Source organism: Protopterus annectens, chromosome 16.part0 (genome assembly GCF_019279795.1).
Source record: "Protopterus annectens isolate FY-2018-M chromosome 16.part0, PAN1.0, whole genome shotgun sequence".
NCBI classification, from domain to species: domain Eukaryota; kingdom Metazoa; phylum Chordata; order Ceratodontiformes; family Protopteridae; genus Protopterus; species Protopterus annectens.
Genome location: NC_056750.1, coordinates 329,008,904 through 329,027,005, shown reverse-complemented (window position 1 = coordinate 329,027,005; position 18,102 = coordinate 329,008,904). Strand labels below are relative to the sequence as shown.

The 18,102-nt window shown below is 38.9% G+C and overlaps 1 protein-coding gene across 2 annotated transcripts in view; it reads right to left on the bottom strand.

Annotated features, from left to right (window-relative positions):
- Window positions 1-18,102, bottom strand: part of GPSM1 (G protein signaling modulator 1) — a 2,081,362-nt gene that overhangs the window by 943,968 nt on the left and 1,119,292 nt on the right. The window lies entirely within an intron of this gene.

Below are 18,102 nucleotides of genomic sequence, written 5' to 3'. Positions count from 1 at the left end.
TCATTACCGTACTGTATTGCTTTTGCATATTTCATTTGCCTTCCATCACCACCACCCCCTCCACACACACACACACACACACACACACACACACACACACACACACACACACACACACACACAGAAAAATATAGAATAAGATTTACAGATAAATGTACTTATCAACACTACAACCTCATGACCATGGGGAAAAAGATCAAGGCTGTATTTCGAGTGTAGGTAAGCCTTTTATAAAAACAATGCAAGTCAGATTATTAGGGGTAATGAAGTCATCCAGGAGGGAAAAAGTCTGACTTTGTGATCTGAAGTCTTACACTGGCATCCTAAACTTACCTATTTTCCTTCATTTTAAGGCTGCTGACAATCTGACCAAAAAGGAACTATGGTGCTTCAATGCAGAAAAGGCAATGATCTACATCAGGAAATGCAAAATAAAGTCTGGCACCAGGAGCCAGACATATAATGGCCAAACCCATACTTAGTTTCTAGTTGTGAGAAAAAGGCTGAGACACATCTGTGCAGACTGCTGATTGATGGATTTACATTGTTGGAGCGAAGATCTATCAGCACAGAGGTTAATTTAAAAAGGTTTTATGTGAAAAGAGTACAGCTACAAATGCAATAAACTGCAGTACAAGCAATATAATAAAATACATTACATAATGCATTAAGGTGAATTTCAAAACATAGAAGGCATACTTACATTAACTAAAGATGTCAGTTAATGATGAATGAGTATACTGCAGTGTTTAGAAGTATGAGAGTCTGAGTGAGGAGTCAGAAATATCATTGTCTTATGAATACTGTGACAAACACTCAAACTGTTTATAATTTCACAGAAGGTCCTGATTTTTACCTCATATTTTTGGTATGTTCCTTACAGAATTTGTGCTTTTCTGGCAAATTATTAAGGATTAAGATCACTAAATAATGACAAGACATTTGGTTGTTAGACCTTCTATCCTTCAGAAAATGCATGTTAATACAACATATTATTATTCTGGCAATTTTCTAAGTTTACAAGAGCAACATTTAAAATATATCCCTATTTTGGAGTCTTCGTTCCCCGATATTTTGCCTTTGCTCAGACATCTTGCGCAAAGAGGTTGCGAGGTATGCATGATAACAGGTTAGTAACACATTCAGGGAGCATGCAAATTCTCAGAAAAATGGTAACAAATATACTGATCTTGTACAGTGTAGCGATATTAAGCTATCAGGTGACAAGAAATGGAGGCGTTAGCTGTGAAACATTAGAAACAGTTTGTAACCTCATCAGATTATTTGTTCTGAAGTATGGAATTACAACCAAAACATGACAAAGACTAAGTTTGGTGGCATGTATTTCAGGCAATTCAGGGACCAGGAGGATAAGACATCATAGCTGGAAGGCATTTAAAGTTTTAATGCCTGAATTAAAGTACTGAGCAGTAGCAAAATGTTGTTTGGTACCCTGGATAATGCCCCCTTGTTGAGAAAAAGAAAAAAGTCATTTTAGGATCAGAAAAAAGCTATTATTTTAAGTATACAGTTGAAGCTGGAAAGCAAATTAAAACAGCAATTTTGAATCTTGGGGTCAAAGTGCATACATAACTCATATAGCCACTTTCATAGCTCAGTGCTTCAGTTCCTTGCACAAACTATCATTTAAGCAGCATCAGGATCACAGAAAGGCCACTAAAAGGAAAATGCTCAGTCAGAAAAAGGGAGACCCTTCCTAAGTTAGAATGAATGGGGGAATGTGGCATGGGAGAATAGCTAAATGAACAGTGATGGAAAGAGACAATAAAGTTGATACGGCAATGAAGGTAAGATAACTAACATATTAGTTCACCTGTCACATCTTAACATTAACAGAGAATTTCACAGCTTAGAAGACTTAAAAACTACATGCATTTTAATGTTAAAACTATTTACTAAACAAGGAGGAAAAATTATCTAAGTTACCTTTAGAAGAAAAAATTATGATGGAAGTTTGTGCCTTACAATGGATATTGAAAACTACACAGAGGTGTTGCTTGTGCTAAAAAAAGTGATTGCTTAGATAAAAATGTCAGAAGCACTTTATATGAGGCCATTACAACCAGCTGCTGCTGAAACAGTGGCCCACGAAATATTAAACAAGAAGTTACATGATGAAAATGTCAGTAACCATAGAAAGACTCCCAATAAACAATATGGTGATGACTGGCATACATGCCATAGTCTCCTTAAGAATGCAACAGGATTACTGAATTGTGTTGCAGATTATATATCTTAACAGGAGTATAATTTGTACGTTAAGACTTGAACCTACTGCTGACAGTCCACTTGTCATCTTGAGACCTCCACCCAGATTAATGTGCTATGCCCACTGCACCATGCGTAGACACTAAGGACTCAAAAGAAAAAAGGGGGGGCTGTGGCAATGAAATATAATGAGATTATGTACAAAGCTAATGGAGCAGGAATGCTAATATTTATGTTTCAAGATGGTACACTCCTCTGCCCTGCAAATCAGAAATTAGGAAAAGTACTGCAATCTGTAAATGTATAGCTGGCTGAAAAATTTCATGCTAACTAAATGTTATTGTTAAGCTGAACAAGTAAATAACAGGTATATTATAGTTATGCAACGACATCACAATTAAAGTTGTCAATATTTATCTGGTTAGTGTTTTTGTTTGCTTATTAATATGTTATAAAGGGCCATACAGACTAATGAAATCTAATTTGCTACATTTCAGCCATGCTATGATTGCAATATGGAAGAATGGTGCCCCTTTACACTTTTCAGAATGGCACTGGAAGCCTTACTTTTAGGTGACTGTCAACATCTGTAAACCATAATGGATGTGCCATAGCAGTGAAGGTTTTGTTAGCAGATCATTGTCATAGTGTGTTTGTTTGAGTCAAACTTCTGTGAATTAAAGGGAAATGGACATTTCGGTAAAACAACTAAGGATTCAGTTTCAATGTGACCAGCACCAGCACCAGCTGCCTAGATTTCCTACAGGTGTTAACCATGACCTGAAACTTCTCACCTTTTACTAAAGCAAAAGGAGTCTAAACTGTTGACATATTTAACCTTGATCCACTTTGTCTTCAAACAGACAAATATCAAATGAGGGCTCAAAGGCAACTAAAATGAAAGCCAGGTTACCCATTCTTATGTCTTCATGACAGTGACATTTTGTAATTAGTGACATCATTAAGGCATGGATTATGGATTCCTCACAACAGGGAGTGACTAATTCTCAGATTGTTCCTTTCTGTCCCAGTAGTTACCCTGGTGAAGTCCCATTTTTGCAAACTGTACACTACTTGTCAAGCTGAACAACAAAGAAACAAACATTCTACTGAATCAAGATCCATCCACTAGTAGAGAAATATTTTAGAGTGTTTGTATTCTCTTTATCTTGAAATATACAAGTACTGCTGTTATATTTTTTTATTATTTACATGGTTTTCACATTTTAACAACTTTTTAGTGTTGTTTTTGAGACTGTATTTGACAGCTGAGCTGAATCCATACTGATCCAGGGCTAAATAATTATTATACCATGCGTGCTCAAAGTTGTAAAATTGAGACTTACTAAATGGTTCAGGTCGGTGCACTTTTTCCATTTTATAACTTTTTTTCTTTATCCACTGTACTTTAAGTTTAAAACATGGGTTGTTTTTGGGGTTTTAGCTTTGTCTCGCTTACTCTCATAATTACCATTTACACGTCAGCATGTAAACAAGAAAGCAAAAGTAGAAAGCGTTGAAAAAAGACGGCGAAAATTTTTTATCCGTTGCGGTTTTGTGCGATTTAAGCAACGAGAAGTAATTTTAGGGAAAGCGAGCTTATTTTAAAGCGAGGAGATGTGTGACGTTGATTACATTTTAACATGCGCTATGTTAAACTCATTTAAAGACGGAGATCTTGCTTGCTTTTCTTTTACCCTTTTCCACATTACTGATGGTGATGTACTGCGCAGGCGGCGCGCGCCGGAACAGACACGATGCCAAGACATCTGCGAAGGGCATTATATTTATACTATACCCATTATTTAAGAAAAGTAGCTTTAATAAGTAATAATTATATAATGTCATAAATATATATCTGGTGGTAATTGGGTAATGGTACGTACATTTGTTTGGCTTTGTTTGGTCTCGCCGCCCTCAACCAAACCAAACCCGCATAACCGTTAGCATACCCACACCCAGGCGTGGGTTATTGCTATACTCTACACTGCTGTGCTGCACTTGATCTTGAAACATACTAGTCCGACTTTAATATTTATACATTATTTGCAGAGTTTTTGCACTCTTTTCTATTTTAAAGAGCTTTTTATTCCACTGTAATCAATTGGTGAGTTTCAACACTTCTGCCTTATTCTAATTGTTGGCCATTTGGTTACTGTTTAACTTGGTTGCGTACTGCATTTTCATATTCAGTTTAGTGGTTTAAAGTTAGAAAAGGTAGGTCTGCCTTGAAGTGAAAATTGAGTGTAGCCTGGCCTCTTTTGTGCCAAGAATCACCAAGGAATTCAGTTTGCTATTTTGTTTATTTACAGTTTTTATCTACTTCTATAAATTTACAGACACTGGACAGCCATGCTATTGATTGCTGTGGCCTTCTGCTGAGTCCACTTTTGTCCACTGTTACATAACACCCTACAGTGTTGTTTTATTCAACTTGAAATATACAAGTATTGTTGTTATATTTGTGTATATCTGCAGAGTTGTCTTAGTACTGTTGTTTTTGCCAATGAATTTCACCGTGTGTGACACAATGTTCTTGTTGTGATTAACCCGTGGGCTATTCTGTTTGTTTACTGTCTTTCCCTGCCTATATAAAGTTGCAATGTTTGCATATCACTGGCCATTGTGCAGTGGTGGTTAGCAGTGCCCTGTACAGATGCAAGTGCTTAGAATCTCAGTTTCCCTATAAATTTACCTCAAGTGCTCCTGAACATTTACATGCTACACGAACACCAGGCTTGTGTGAAGAGAGGCATTGATCCATAGGATTAGCCTAAGACTGTACTTTATATCCAACTAGCACCTTAGTGAATTGGTTTCCCTCATAGCGGTTACAGAAAGGGGAGCTTGGTACCATTCCTCTTGTAACTCTCTCTCTCTCTCTCTCTATATATATATATATATATATATATATATATATATATACATACATACATACTTGGGTCGATTGAAAGCTCATTTCACTGAATTTGAATTCATCATGACCAAATCGCTGAAATTACTGAAAACTCATTTCACCAAATCTCATTTCACTGAAGTGAAGTACTAGCACTGTGTAGAGTACTGTAAGGCAAGTAAAAGTTATATGCCCTTTTCCCACTGTAGTGCAATCCTGGAGTTGGTATATATAGTTAGGGAGGTGTCAGGGGCACATTGTGGGGTGTGGGGGGCATAGCCCCCCACCTAGTTTGGATTTATATTATATTTCACCGAAAGCTTCAAAACAATACATTTTAAACCATAGACATGCATACTTACAACACCAATGACTAACTCTTTCCAGAAGACAATATATACCCAAACTACATGGGGGGCTATACCCTGACTGAAATAAAGTAGACCTATATATATATATATATATATATATATATATATATATATATATATATATATATATATATATAGATATAGATATAGATATAGATATCCAGAGACAATGTAGAAATTGAACCATGTTTTCTGACAACCACCTAGTTCTCAAACAATCCTTCATGGTATGAGAGGCACATAAACAAACACTGCCAGTGAAGGCAAAGCTCTCATATCACCACTATAATTACCAAACAGGTTGTCAAAAACATAACACTATACAATACCTGGCACACCCACACTACAGGCAAACACATAAACCTACACATGCTGAGGTCTTAAAAGTAATCTACTCAAACCTCAAAGGTCTTCCAGATGCAGTAGCTGCAATAAGTGCCTTCAACAACCTCAAAAACACAAAACCAAATCAACATCTGCCATAACAAATTCAGTCTGAGCTCACAGCATCTGTACTTCTTAGCCCACAGACAAACCACCATACAAGCCAACATGTTGGTCATAGCAAACTCCACTGTGAGACCACTGATGTCTCACTCAACAGGCTGAGCAAGGAGAGAGTTATGTTTAGTTGCCTGTCAGGAGCCAGGATCTAACAGAACACACATGCAGAACATCATTGAACCACAACTGCCATAATGACTCAATCATAATCCACATGGGAGTAAATGATCTGAAATGTACAAGGGAATAAATGATCTGAGATGTATCTCCTTAGACTATATGAAGATGGACATGATTGGGCTAGTATGACACTAACGCTGATCAGAATTCTACCTTCTCCAAGAATGATGCCACAGTATGGAAAAAGTAATTGATTTTAATAATTGGCTTAGTTTTTGCTGTGATTCAAAGGGGGTACAACATTTATCAGCCTGGGAGAAATGAGGTTTGGAACAGACCAATTTGTCCAGGGACATCTTCAAGGGGGGGGTAGATAAATAGAGTAGCAGGAATTGGAAGGATAGGTTTATATAGGAATGGATGAGGTTTGGGAGGAAGTGAGGTAGGGTTAGGGAGGGGCTTAAAGGATGTTAGGCAAGTGTAACTGGAGTAGAAGTCACATTTTGGCGTGAACTTGCTACAAGTTCTGCATCCCCGACGACCTGTAGGTGTTGGTGTGGTCAGGTAGGCCTTAGACTAGTGGTCTACAGAAGAGGTGGGTAATGTTAATTAACTGGGTTTTGTTAACTGGGTTTTGGTTGGCAGTAGTTGTATCATGTTAAAGTTTTAGTAGCAGTAGTATTTTTTGGCAAAGTGTCTGTTGTTGTGATTGTAGATGGGATGGATTGGCAGGGAAGGGCAGTTCTGGTGTATAGTTTTAAGCTGTGGGCTGTACCATGGTAGTTTAGGTAAGGTAGTGTTTTGAGTCCTACAGGGGAGTCATGCTACTGCACATCTGTAAATTTACTGACTTGCAGGCAAAAGTGTGGGTCGTTGAGTTAATTTGTTGTACTAGGTCTGTCATAGCTACAGTTCTGTTTAAATTTCCAGCACTGGTTCAGGAGTGTGGGTCCCATGTTGTCTTTTCTTGGTTGCTGCTCACCATTGTGGTGGTTGCAGGTGAGGCCGTGGCTGTCGGCTTGGGCAGGTGTGGTGTTCTCGGGGGTTGGGACAGGTTTCTGTTCTTTTCTGCTGTGCTGGCCACTTGGTGTGCTTTGCGAGTGTTTTCGTGTGGCTCAGGGTGCACTCTTGATGGTGGGGGTGGTGCGCATGTACTGTCCATTTGGGGTTTAATGGGGAGGAAAAGAAAAAAAAAAGAAAAAAGTTTGGTGCAGCTGTTTCTATTCATGTACATGGGTGAGTCATGGAGGCCAGGGATTGTGGCTTGGTGTGTTGATGTGCTGATGGCCGTCCTTGGGCAGGGGGTGGGATTGTATTGGCAGGTTGGGCTTGATGTGGTAAGGGTGGTTGCTTGTGCAGTTTGTTGGGTTGTTTGTGGCTCTGGTGTGGTAGCTGTGGTGTGGGTGGCTTTGATTCCCTGTGGGGTGGGTGTCTTTGATTCCCTGTGGTGTAAGTGAATGCTGTGATTCTGTTTAGGGTCAGGGTTGGACATCTTCCATTGGAGGGTTCCTTTCTGCCATTCAGGGTACGGACTGTGTTTTGTTTTCCTTCCTTTCTTTTCATGGGCTTTGTGGTGCAGGCAAGTGGTCACGCATGCTCTGTGCTTGACTTGCTGTCAAGAGAAAGGGGACAGGCGATTAACTTGGTAGAGCCCTTGCTACAGCTTGGCAATCAGTTAATCAGTTTCTGTGCGCCTGCGTGTTGGTGGTGAGGGGTTTGCCTCTGTGGTGATGAGAGTGGTCGTTGGAGGGGGAGATGCCACAATTGGTTGCAGTGCATGCCTTGAACAAAGTAAAAGGACTGCTGGACTTGGAGTGACCCACAAGTGCGGTCCGGTGTGGGCTTAGTGGTGATGCTGTTGTTTTGCTGAAGGGCTCTTGAGCTGTTGTCACTGTTGCACTGTGACTACAGCTCACAGAGCCCCTGTTTTGCAGCAGATCTGCTGGACTTGGTGCGGTGCTCTGCCAGTGGGCTGGGAGGGCTTGCAGCGATGGGGTGCTGACTCTGGGATTGCTTTTTTAGTGATGGGGTGAGTGGTAATTTTGTGGGCTTTGAGGCACTGGTGAGGAACAGCTGCTTCCGAACATGCGCGTTGGTTAGGGTAGTTTTTGGGGGAGGGCAAGAGTGACTACCTTTCAACTGTACAGATTTTCACAGTATGTTCAGAGTTTTCTTTACTTTGGTTCATTTTGCATAAAATTGTGGCTTTCTGGCAAATTAGTGGCAAAATGTTAAAGACTGCAGTTAGAAAAGAATGACAGACATGGAGTTGTAGACTTCATACCCTCCCAAAAAAAAAGAAAAAAAACTTCATGCTAATGCAAAAACCCATTATTCTGTCAATTTTCTAAGTTTGTAAGAGCAATATTTTAAAATGTGTTTCTAGTTGTACCACATTTCATAGCTTTGTCCAGATTTCTTAGCTGTGGTTTATGGCTTACAAAGCTGACTTTTGCTCAAACAGTTTGCGTTTTCTTTCCTGACAGGTTTTGTGGTGCCTGCTTCATTGGAGGATGAGGAATGGCATCTGGAAACATGTGGCTGTATGAATTCTGATTTTCTAAAGGCTAATAAACCAAGTATACCTCTTCTGAAGGGGCAGAATAGAAATGGTGAGTTACCATGCTGATGTCTGCTTGGTCAATCATTGATTTCTTTGATAGCTCTAGCAAGCTTAAGGGGAATTATGAGGAGATGATTTTGAAGTGAACAAGACAGGGGTTGGACGAGGGTGCCATAAGATCTTTAGTCTGACGAATATTTTGTGTGTTGTGGGACAGACAGGGAGCATAGGGCAGACTGATTACAGGCTTTTCTTTAGAGGCCTTGTTTATGTTGTAACTTGGTTCTGTGGAGGCATCTCTGTAGGTGGAGACTGGCATTTTGTGAATTATTACTTTCGCAGTGGTGGCTGTGTGTTTTTTTTTTTTCTTCAGTCGGAGAAAGGAGAGATCTGTAAATAGGTTTTCATGGGCTTTGGGCTCCTGAGGTGTAAGGTGAGCTGCTCATGTGTGGTGACGGTTGCAGGCTCCCATTTTAATTATTTCAGATAAGTCAGGGAAGCTGTGCACGTAAACTTATGGATTCCTAGTGGTGGCTTGTGGTACACACAGGTAGACCCACACTAGCCAGGGTGGGGCAGTGGTGCAGCATTTGTCACTCCACAGCTAGAGGTTCTCCGGTTTGATTCGAGGCCGGGTGACTTTTGTGTGGACTCTTTCATATCCAAATGAAGAATATCAGGGACAAAGCATAGGGGTGAAGGCAACAAAGTTGCACTGTCTTGGGGATGGGGGTCTGGGGGCCAGTGTAGTGGCGGTGCAGTTGATGAACAGGGTAGGCCCCTGGCAGTACTTGGGCTGTCATTAAGGTTCTGAGAATTTACAGTTTCTTTCTTTTGCAGGTGGGGAAGCGTAGATCAGGCATCGGTCAGCGAACAGAAGCAAGTCGATACACGAGATGGAGGCTGGTGCAGTTACTGTCCAGTGATATCACAGATGGGAGAGTGCAGAGTGAACAACAGTCAGTGGCCTGAAGAAAGTAACTTGAAAGGTAAGAGATTCTGTTGGGGTGGATGTTTTGGGTGCTGGAGTGTACACAATGAAGTCACAGGTAGTCCTGTTTATTTGGTGCTCATTAAGGCATGTCAGACTTGGTATCTTGGGGTAGTGTGGATGCAAGTGAGAATGCATGTGGGGGGCATAGTAAAGCAGTATTGGGGATTGTTTATGGGGAGTATTGAGCTTTTCCTTGGTGTTTGCTTGGGTTGGATTCGTTAGTGGTTTGCTGTGTTGCGGGCCGTACCTATCATGCTGCTCAGCTGTTCAGATTGCAGAGGTGCGGAATCAAGTGGCCATGATTGGTGACCGGAGGGAAGGAGAGTCAGAGGTGTTGGAACCGGTTCAATGGATGCCACTGCTGCTTGGGTGGTGCACAGGAAGGTCAGAGATGGGCATGTGCTGAATGACCAGTGGTCATCACCCTGATTAAATGCCTTTGAAAGGTAATGGATGCTTTATGTGGATTTTATTGGTTGGACTAATGTATAATGGGATTGTGGATTTTGGTGTTGGAGTGGTGCATAGGAGGTTATGTAAGGAGGTATGTTTGGGTCAAGGTAAGGTAGGACTAGGGGTGTGACGGTGCATGTACCAGTGGCTGTCATTGATGGAATACTGCATAAATCTGCTTGATTGGGGGAGTGTAATGTAAACAGTCACAGTACTGCAGGAAATAGTTAAGGTACTTGATGTTGAGGGGCTGGACGTTCCATTTGTTGGAGATGTGTACAAAGGGGTCACAGGGAATTTTATTTTATTCATGGTTTAACAAGATATGGTGAACCTTTGCAGTTTGGGTAGTGTATCGACAAGTAAAGGAGTATGTTGGGGGCTTGATAAAGCAGGATTGCGGATCTGTTATGGGGGGTCTGGGGGTTTTCTACAGGTGGGGTGGATGCACACTATTTTACAGGCATAGGACGTCCCTAGGTTACTGGTGCTAGGGCCCTTAAAAGTCAGTTTATCTATATTAATTTTATTTATGGTTATTATGCACTTGTATTTGAATGTAAGGTATTCTGCTGGGGGAGGCTGGGTTAATGTCTGGTAGATGGTATGTTAACAAGTGTTTGTTTTGTACTCTCATTAGGGCATTTCAAGGTTGGTGCAGCTGGATAGTATAAGGCCAAGGGAGGCTAAGGTATGTTGAGGGCAAGTTATAGCAGGGTTTTATATTTGCTTAAGGGTAGTTTGGGTTCTTACTGGTGGGAGGAGTGGCACCAATTTCAGGAGTGGGTGTAGTTACTAGGTTAATGGCTCTAAGGTTTTGATGAACTAGACAGCTTCAGGTAAGTAAGATTCCTTAATCCAGAGTGCATTGCATGTTGCTCTTATTTATGAGGGACATGGGTGATTGTGGCCTGTGTCCAAAAGGAATATAGGTACAGCTGGGGGGGGGGGGGGGGAGGGTCTTACACTTCAAGTTTGGTTGACAGGATATAATTGCCTGACTATGGATGTTTTTTTCTTTGCCTTAATTATGGTTAACAATGTTTTACAGATCCCTCAGGGGTTCCAAATGGAAACGGGCTGACTGGGTATTACTTGGTAGGTTTAAGGAAGGGGGCTTTGTGGCTTTGACAGGCGAGGGGGGGGGTCGAGGTTGATGGAGATGTGTGAAAAGAGGTCATGGTCTTCCAGCAAGGCAGCCACATATGGAATTGTTATATTTTCTTCCCAATAGTTACAACATAATGGTCTATTTTGCTTCTTTTGGGTGGGGAGCATCAGAAGTGAACTTGCACTGTTTTATTGGTAGCTGTTTTTTTTTCTTGGAATGGCTCTTGCAGGGTTGTAGCCATCAGGGGTAGGGGATTAGTGGGTTGTATTGAGTAAGTGGGTTCAGGTGGTGAGCTAGATGGGGTATCCTTGCTTGGGAAGTGTGGCTTTGATTTACCATACTTGAAGGAGAGAAGGGTATGCTTTTATTTGCTGCATTCTGGACGAAGTTGGCATGTCACTAATCTTGTTTCGACCAGGTAGTATATTGCATTTTCAAGTTTAGTATATTGCTGGTGGCATTCAAGGGTACTGATAGAGCTAAGAGGGGTCAGATTGCTAAAGCTATCATGGGGTTTAGGTGCCTTACTGTTTATAATGGGTAGTTGGTGTTAGCAACGCGGCTGTTAAATGGTATTTGAAAGTTTTCGGGTTGTTTCTACATGTCATTGGGCAAGTAAAAGGGGTTGCTATGTGAAGGGTAGTATGCAATTGCTTTTATTTAGTTTCAGTGGTTGGGGGTTGAGTTTTCCTGGTTCAGTGGCAGGTCATGCCCTGGTAATCATTAGGTAATTGCCAGCGGCTGGTAATGTCCTGGTAATTATTGTACACCAAATGATGTTTGGCCTTATCCCCTAATGGTGGCTTGATGATGGAAGTTTGGTGGAGAGAGGGGGAACAGCCTGGTCAGGCTGGTGAGCGGAGAAGAGGGGCAGGCTTGCCCTCTTCTGTTCCCCTCCTGGTGTTGGATGGTCAATTCAATAAGTTGGGAAAGGAAAGCGAGCAGTTACACTGCTTGATAAGTGCATAAGGAAGCAGAGGAAGCTGCTTATTGGTTGATGGTATAATGCATTAAATGGTAACGGAAGTGAGCGGGTACGCTGCTTCATAAGTAAGTGAGCGGAGGTATGGATGCTGCTTACTGATCAGGATGAGCAGGTTTATGCTGTTCTGTCCTATGATAATGTCACATGGACATTATTTACCTGTATCATATTTGGTTGAAATGAATGAATATTGGTTAACATTTATGTTTATGGAAATTTAATAAAGGTCATCAAATGTCATTCGGTGTGATGTGTTTCTTGAAGTGGACCAGGACAATAAGGTTGACACACGATGGTGTTTCACCAGGGATGGTCTATACTTGTGCCCTCTAGGCTTTCAAATATTAAATAAAAAATCACTGAAGGTGTCAGAAGGTTTGTCTTCTGATACATTCAGTGATTTTTCATTTGTGGTCATTGGTTCACTGGCAGCCTGATTTGTGTGTGTGAGGCTTTCAAATATTGGTTAAAACCTTGTCCACCTCCACAGTGCCCTTTTTAGGAAGTTTGCCAAATCAATAGACCATCTGCAATAGCTAAACCAACCCACAATAAGCTAAAGATCATACTGTTCAATGCCAGGAATCTAAGCAAAACATTTTACTCCCTAAAAGCTCACCTCACCCTGGAGAATACAGACATCTGTGTAAATATCGAGGCATAGTTTAAAGCCATGGAGAGCACCCAGCAGTGCAAGGATATAATGCCTTCCACACATTTAAACCAGCTACTGCAAAAAAGGGAGAAAAGGTGGAGGAGTCTCAATTTACATCAAATACTACAGCATGTATGAGGAGGCAAATCCCAGCAGTACTCCCATACCTGGTAGGTATCATTGCAAACTAACCAGGAAACAGATGTGACTTTTCAATTTTATGTGGTTTTACTTTTTGTGGTGTTTGAGTAATAAGTACCCATTAGTAGCTATAGGTTTCAATAATCTGATGTCATAAAACACAATGCAGAATATCCTTGGGCAGTGAATGCAGTGATGGGTCATTTCAGAAAATGGCAAAGACGGAAAAGAATCCCATTTCTTTTTGTAAATATTTTTTATTTGACTTTCAGCAAACATGCTGATGGTATAGTTCTGCAGAGCATTATAAGTAAAGCAACACTCTCTTTCCTTCTGAGGCACATATTTGTTCCAATATTAAAGATGATTCATTTTGAACTGAGATAAAAATTCTGAAGGAATTATGTGATTTTTATTGGGAAAGTATGATTCCACTTATTATAAAAAGGGAAATGAATCCTTATTAAGAGAGGAAAATAAATCTGTTGTCTTCAGAAACCATCTTAAGTTCAGAACATTCCTAATGCATTTGGTACCAAGAGTCCTTCATACCTCACCATGACGCTTTCCTTTAGACCTGCCTATCCTATTTAGTTTGCTGCATCATTCTGTTTCCAGACAATTTATTATAATGCCCACAGGATTTCCAAATATGTATATATAGTTGGATAACTGTAGCTCACCTGAGAGCTACTCATTCTATTTCCTCAATGACATTATAAACTGATTCCATGGATGATCTCTAATGCAATCTGAAAGTCTTCAAAGAGATTTTTTTTTACATAAGAAAGGACATTTTGATATATATGTTTGCTTAGCAAAATAAAATTAAACTTTTGCTAGTATAGTTTTAACAATATTTGGAGCAAAAGCATTTTTGTGTTTACAAAAAGATGCAGAAGATGTTTCATATGTAGACAAATTTCTACTTGGATTGGATCTGTTTTCTAATCATTTGACTGATGGAGTTAACCAACTGGAATAGGGATCTCTGTCCCATGGAAAGAACATTTTGGCCAGACTAGCAAGGGTATTTTTATTAGGCCAAAGAAATCAACAACTACATTGTCAGCAGAGTTAGCACAAATAAGTTCATAGCAAATAAACTGGTATAACTCCCACATAAACATATTTGTGAAAGGATATATACATGTCATACTCTGCTGCCTTAAAGCCTCCCATATGTAACTGAGCTTTAAGAGTTTGTGATAGGAAGTACTGTCTGCAATTCAGAGGAAGGACAGTATTCTTAATGAAACAGATTTAGTCAAATCTAAGTTTGATTTTAAGGCTCTACCTTATACAGATGTTATTTGAGATGTTATGTACATTTTAAAATAAGAAAACAAACCAAATAAGTGATATCATGGCTGGAATATATATCTTTAATATCAAGAGGTTAAAAACAAGTTAAAATACTAAAACAAGATGAGCGCTTTCAGCATAAAGCCTTCTTCAGATCTGGTTTCAATCAATGAGTGCAGCATTAAATGTGGGTATTAACCAATCATAATCATCTCCTCAGGCGACACTTCCTTAGCATAGGCTTAAGGGAAAGTAACTCATTCAATCCTGGATGCTTATCACCCCTTAAGTTGGCTATCCATTTATTTTCTTCAAGCTCAGTAAATTCCTTAATATTTCCTCCGCTTGGATTACTGTATACCCGTTGCAATGCCATAAATCGAAAGTCATGTCCAGGATTTGAAATTATATGTTTACTTAAGGCATTGGTGGTTACTTTGTTTCTGATAAGCATCCAGGATTGAATGAGTTACTTCCCCTTAAGCCTATGCTAAAGAGGCGTTGCCTGAGGAGATGATTATGATTGGTTAATATCCTCATTTAATGCTGCACTCACTAACTGAAACCAGATCTGAAGAAGGCTTTATGCTGAAAGCGCTCATCTCAGTTTATTGTTTTAACTTGTTTTTAACGTCTTGAGTAAAGATTTATATTCCAGCCATGATATCACTTCTTTGGTTAGTTTTCTTATCTAATTACTTTGTCCTAAGAGTGATTTTACTGGTATTGCCGTTTTTTTTGTTATTATTTCTACATTTTAAAATAAAAGCACATAGCGGGTATATAATGAAGTAGCCTGCAAAATATACTTTAGCCAGTACATTTCTCTTTCTGCAATAAAATCAAACTGATTTGGGATGAACTAGCTTAGAGAAAGAAGGAAAAATATAATTTGCATACTTTGCACAGATTACTTAATCAACATTGAACGATGTGATTAGAAAACCATTTTTCTCTTGCAGTATTATCTTTGACAAATTTTGCAGTCAAAATGATCTTAGTAAGATGCATTCATGGATCAGAGTACAATCTTTTTATTTGAAATCGTGAAGAGTTGTCACTAGTAGTGAGCATAAGCACATCTGAAAACCTCAGTACAATTCAAAAGTAAAATTATCCAGACCAGCAGTCTTTATTGTTAGAAGAGAACAAAGAAACTGCCCATATAATTTTCAGACTTCACTGATTAGGGGTAAAACTAGTATTCTTTTTTGAACATCTGTCTTCCTTAAACTGCATATTACAGCTTAGTAGGGGCTTTGTGAAATCATTAGAATAAATTGACAAAAATGTTTTCTAGCATGTTGTGAGGGTACGACTTATTTCTTAATTCATAACATTAGTATCACAGTGCTTAATAAGTTGGATATAATCATATATATATATTTGCTCTTTCTCCAAGATTTTTACAAATAATTATCAACCAGTTCAACATTAAAGTACAGATTTTAGAAGTTCCGTCATTCTGTGCAGGTTTTTTTCTTTTCTTTTTTTTTTGCATTAATTTATCAACGCTTACAAGTATTACCATCTAAAACATTGAGTTGTTCATTTTTGAAAGCCATTAGTTTTTATCTTTATATATGTATACTTCCACATCTCAGACACAGTTACTAAGATATAATTAAACCTCTGCCCTTACCAGTTTAATTCTTCTTTGAGTTTGAATAACCATCTTGTTCTTCCCCTCTGGCATCACAGTACACAATACCCACCACACTGATTAACAGACAGATACACAGTTATTTTGTACTTACTTAGATATAGTAAACAGCACCAATTACAATAAAAATGCAAACTAGGTGTATGTACCACTGTTACAATCACCGTTAGTGAATGTCATCTGTTTATGTGCTTTTGGATTATTGCTTTCATTGTAATTTACATGGCTTTTTATATAGAAAATTGAAAAGTGTATATTACTTGTTATTTATATGTATAACGTAAATATGACAAAGCTCTGACAACAGTGAAAGCACTCATATTTTGTTTTTACTTAATAAACTGTGGGTTAAACAAGCAATACCAGCTTGAATCCTGTTTTCTTGTTTTACTAAGAATGCAAGGTGATCTTCAATACAGATCTTACATTCGTATTTTTGACAATAGTATATTTTAGCATGTTATATGCTGATATCATTCCTATACAACTAGTTCTCTCTTTTTCTTTCTTAAGGAAAGTGTTTACTACCCGTAAGGCTGGAAAACTACATTGTGTCGGTACTAGGTTTTGTTATTGTTTGAAGATATTTATCAAAGTTTTGTTAATAATCCAAAAGGCCTGAACTCAGCTGATCTCTGAATATAACAGACATGGGACCATGATCAAAAAGATATCTCAAGTATATTATAATTTCTAAATATCTGTCTACTAACTGTTGAGATAGAAAATTACTGCTTGCTTCCTGAGTTTGAGGTCAAACCCATGAAGATATCCTCAACTGACTGCAGATAATCAAAGAAGTCTAATTTGTTAAAACAATAAAATCACAGTACAAGCCTCAATACACGGTGGGTCTTCTTCTGGTTGTAGATGAGAAGCACATTTACCGTGTAACATATATACTCTCTTCACATCACATTATCAGTTTCAGACTTTCAGTAACACTACTTAATGACAGAGATTTTAAAGCATGCCTTTAAAATTTAACTTCTTATAGGTCTTAGTGTCAAAGTTGGTTGGACATGTTCAAGCTAGAGCTTTATGTATTCAGCCATTTATACTCATTATTCTTGGCTATTGTTACTAAGACATCACCACATTTATTTTCATAAATCACTTGCAGATCAGCAAACTTTAACATATGTGTCATTATTCTCTGAAATGCATTTAAAAATAAAGCATAAGTATTTACCTTTCTCCTAGTATCCGATACTTGCTGATTTATTAGCTCTTTCAGCTTTCAAGCTGATGGCCTGCATGCTTTTAATGTGCAAGTGATAAGCTGGTGTAGGGCAGATGCAAAACGGAGGAAATAAAGCTAGTTGAGGACTGGACTTGATAGAATTGATATGTGTAGAAGAAGGATTACAGGGGTGGGCCCTGTAGTGGACATACAGGTGCATTTGGTATGCAGGGGTGGGCCCAGTAATGAACATACAGGTACACTTGGTGTACAGGGATGGGCCCAGTAGTGAACATACAAGTGCACTTGGTGGAGAAGGAATGAAGGGCATTGCTGAAATATTTGAATGAGGGGCAAATGACAATGATTTACTAAGGCTTGACAAATGCAAGGGGCATGTGGCAGAATGTATTTTGCCAGAGTGATTACAGAGTGCAGGTAAGTTGATATACTGTATTGTTATAACTCATATTAAGCAAATACAGGGAGTGGGATAAGGCAGTCTGATAAGGCAGGAAATGAAAAAAAGCTACCTGCCGAAAGGTGTACTTTGAAATATAAGGCCCACCCCAGTGTTTTATATGCTACAAGTAGACAGGATGATAATTTTATAGGATAGGACACTAAGTATAAACCTGAAAGTTCATTACCCCTAAAAAGCAACATATCCATTTGGACATTCTAGGAGTCTAAAAATGAAATAAAACAACAAAAAAAAAATATATATATATATATATATATATATATATATATATATATATATATATAGGAAAGAGTAGGTTAATATACATTTTATTTGTAATAGCTACCCGACAATGTACCTTTACAGGCAGTATGGGCATCTTGTGGCTACAGTTAACAAAAATATAGTACCCTGGTACACTACTGATACCCTTGTTTGTACTGACAAATACCCTCCTGTTTCCACA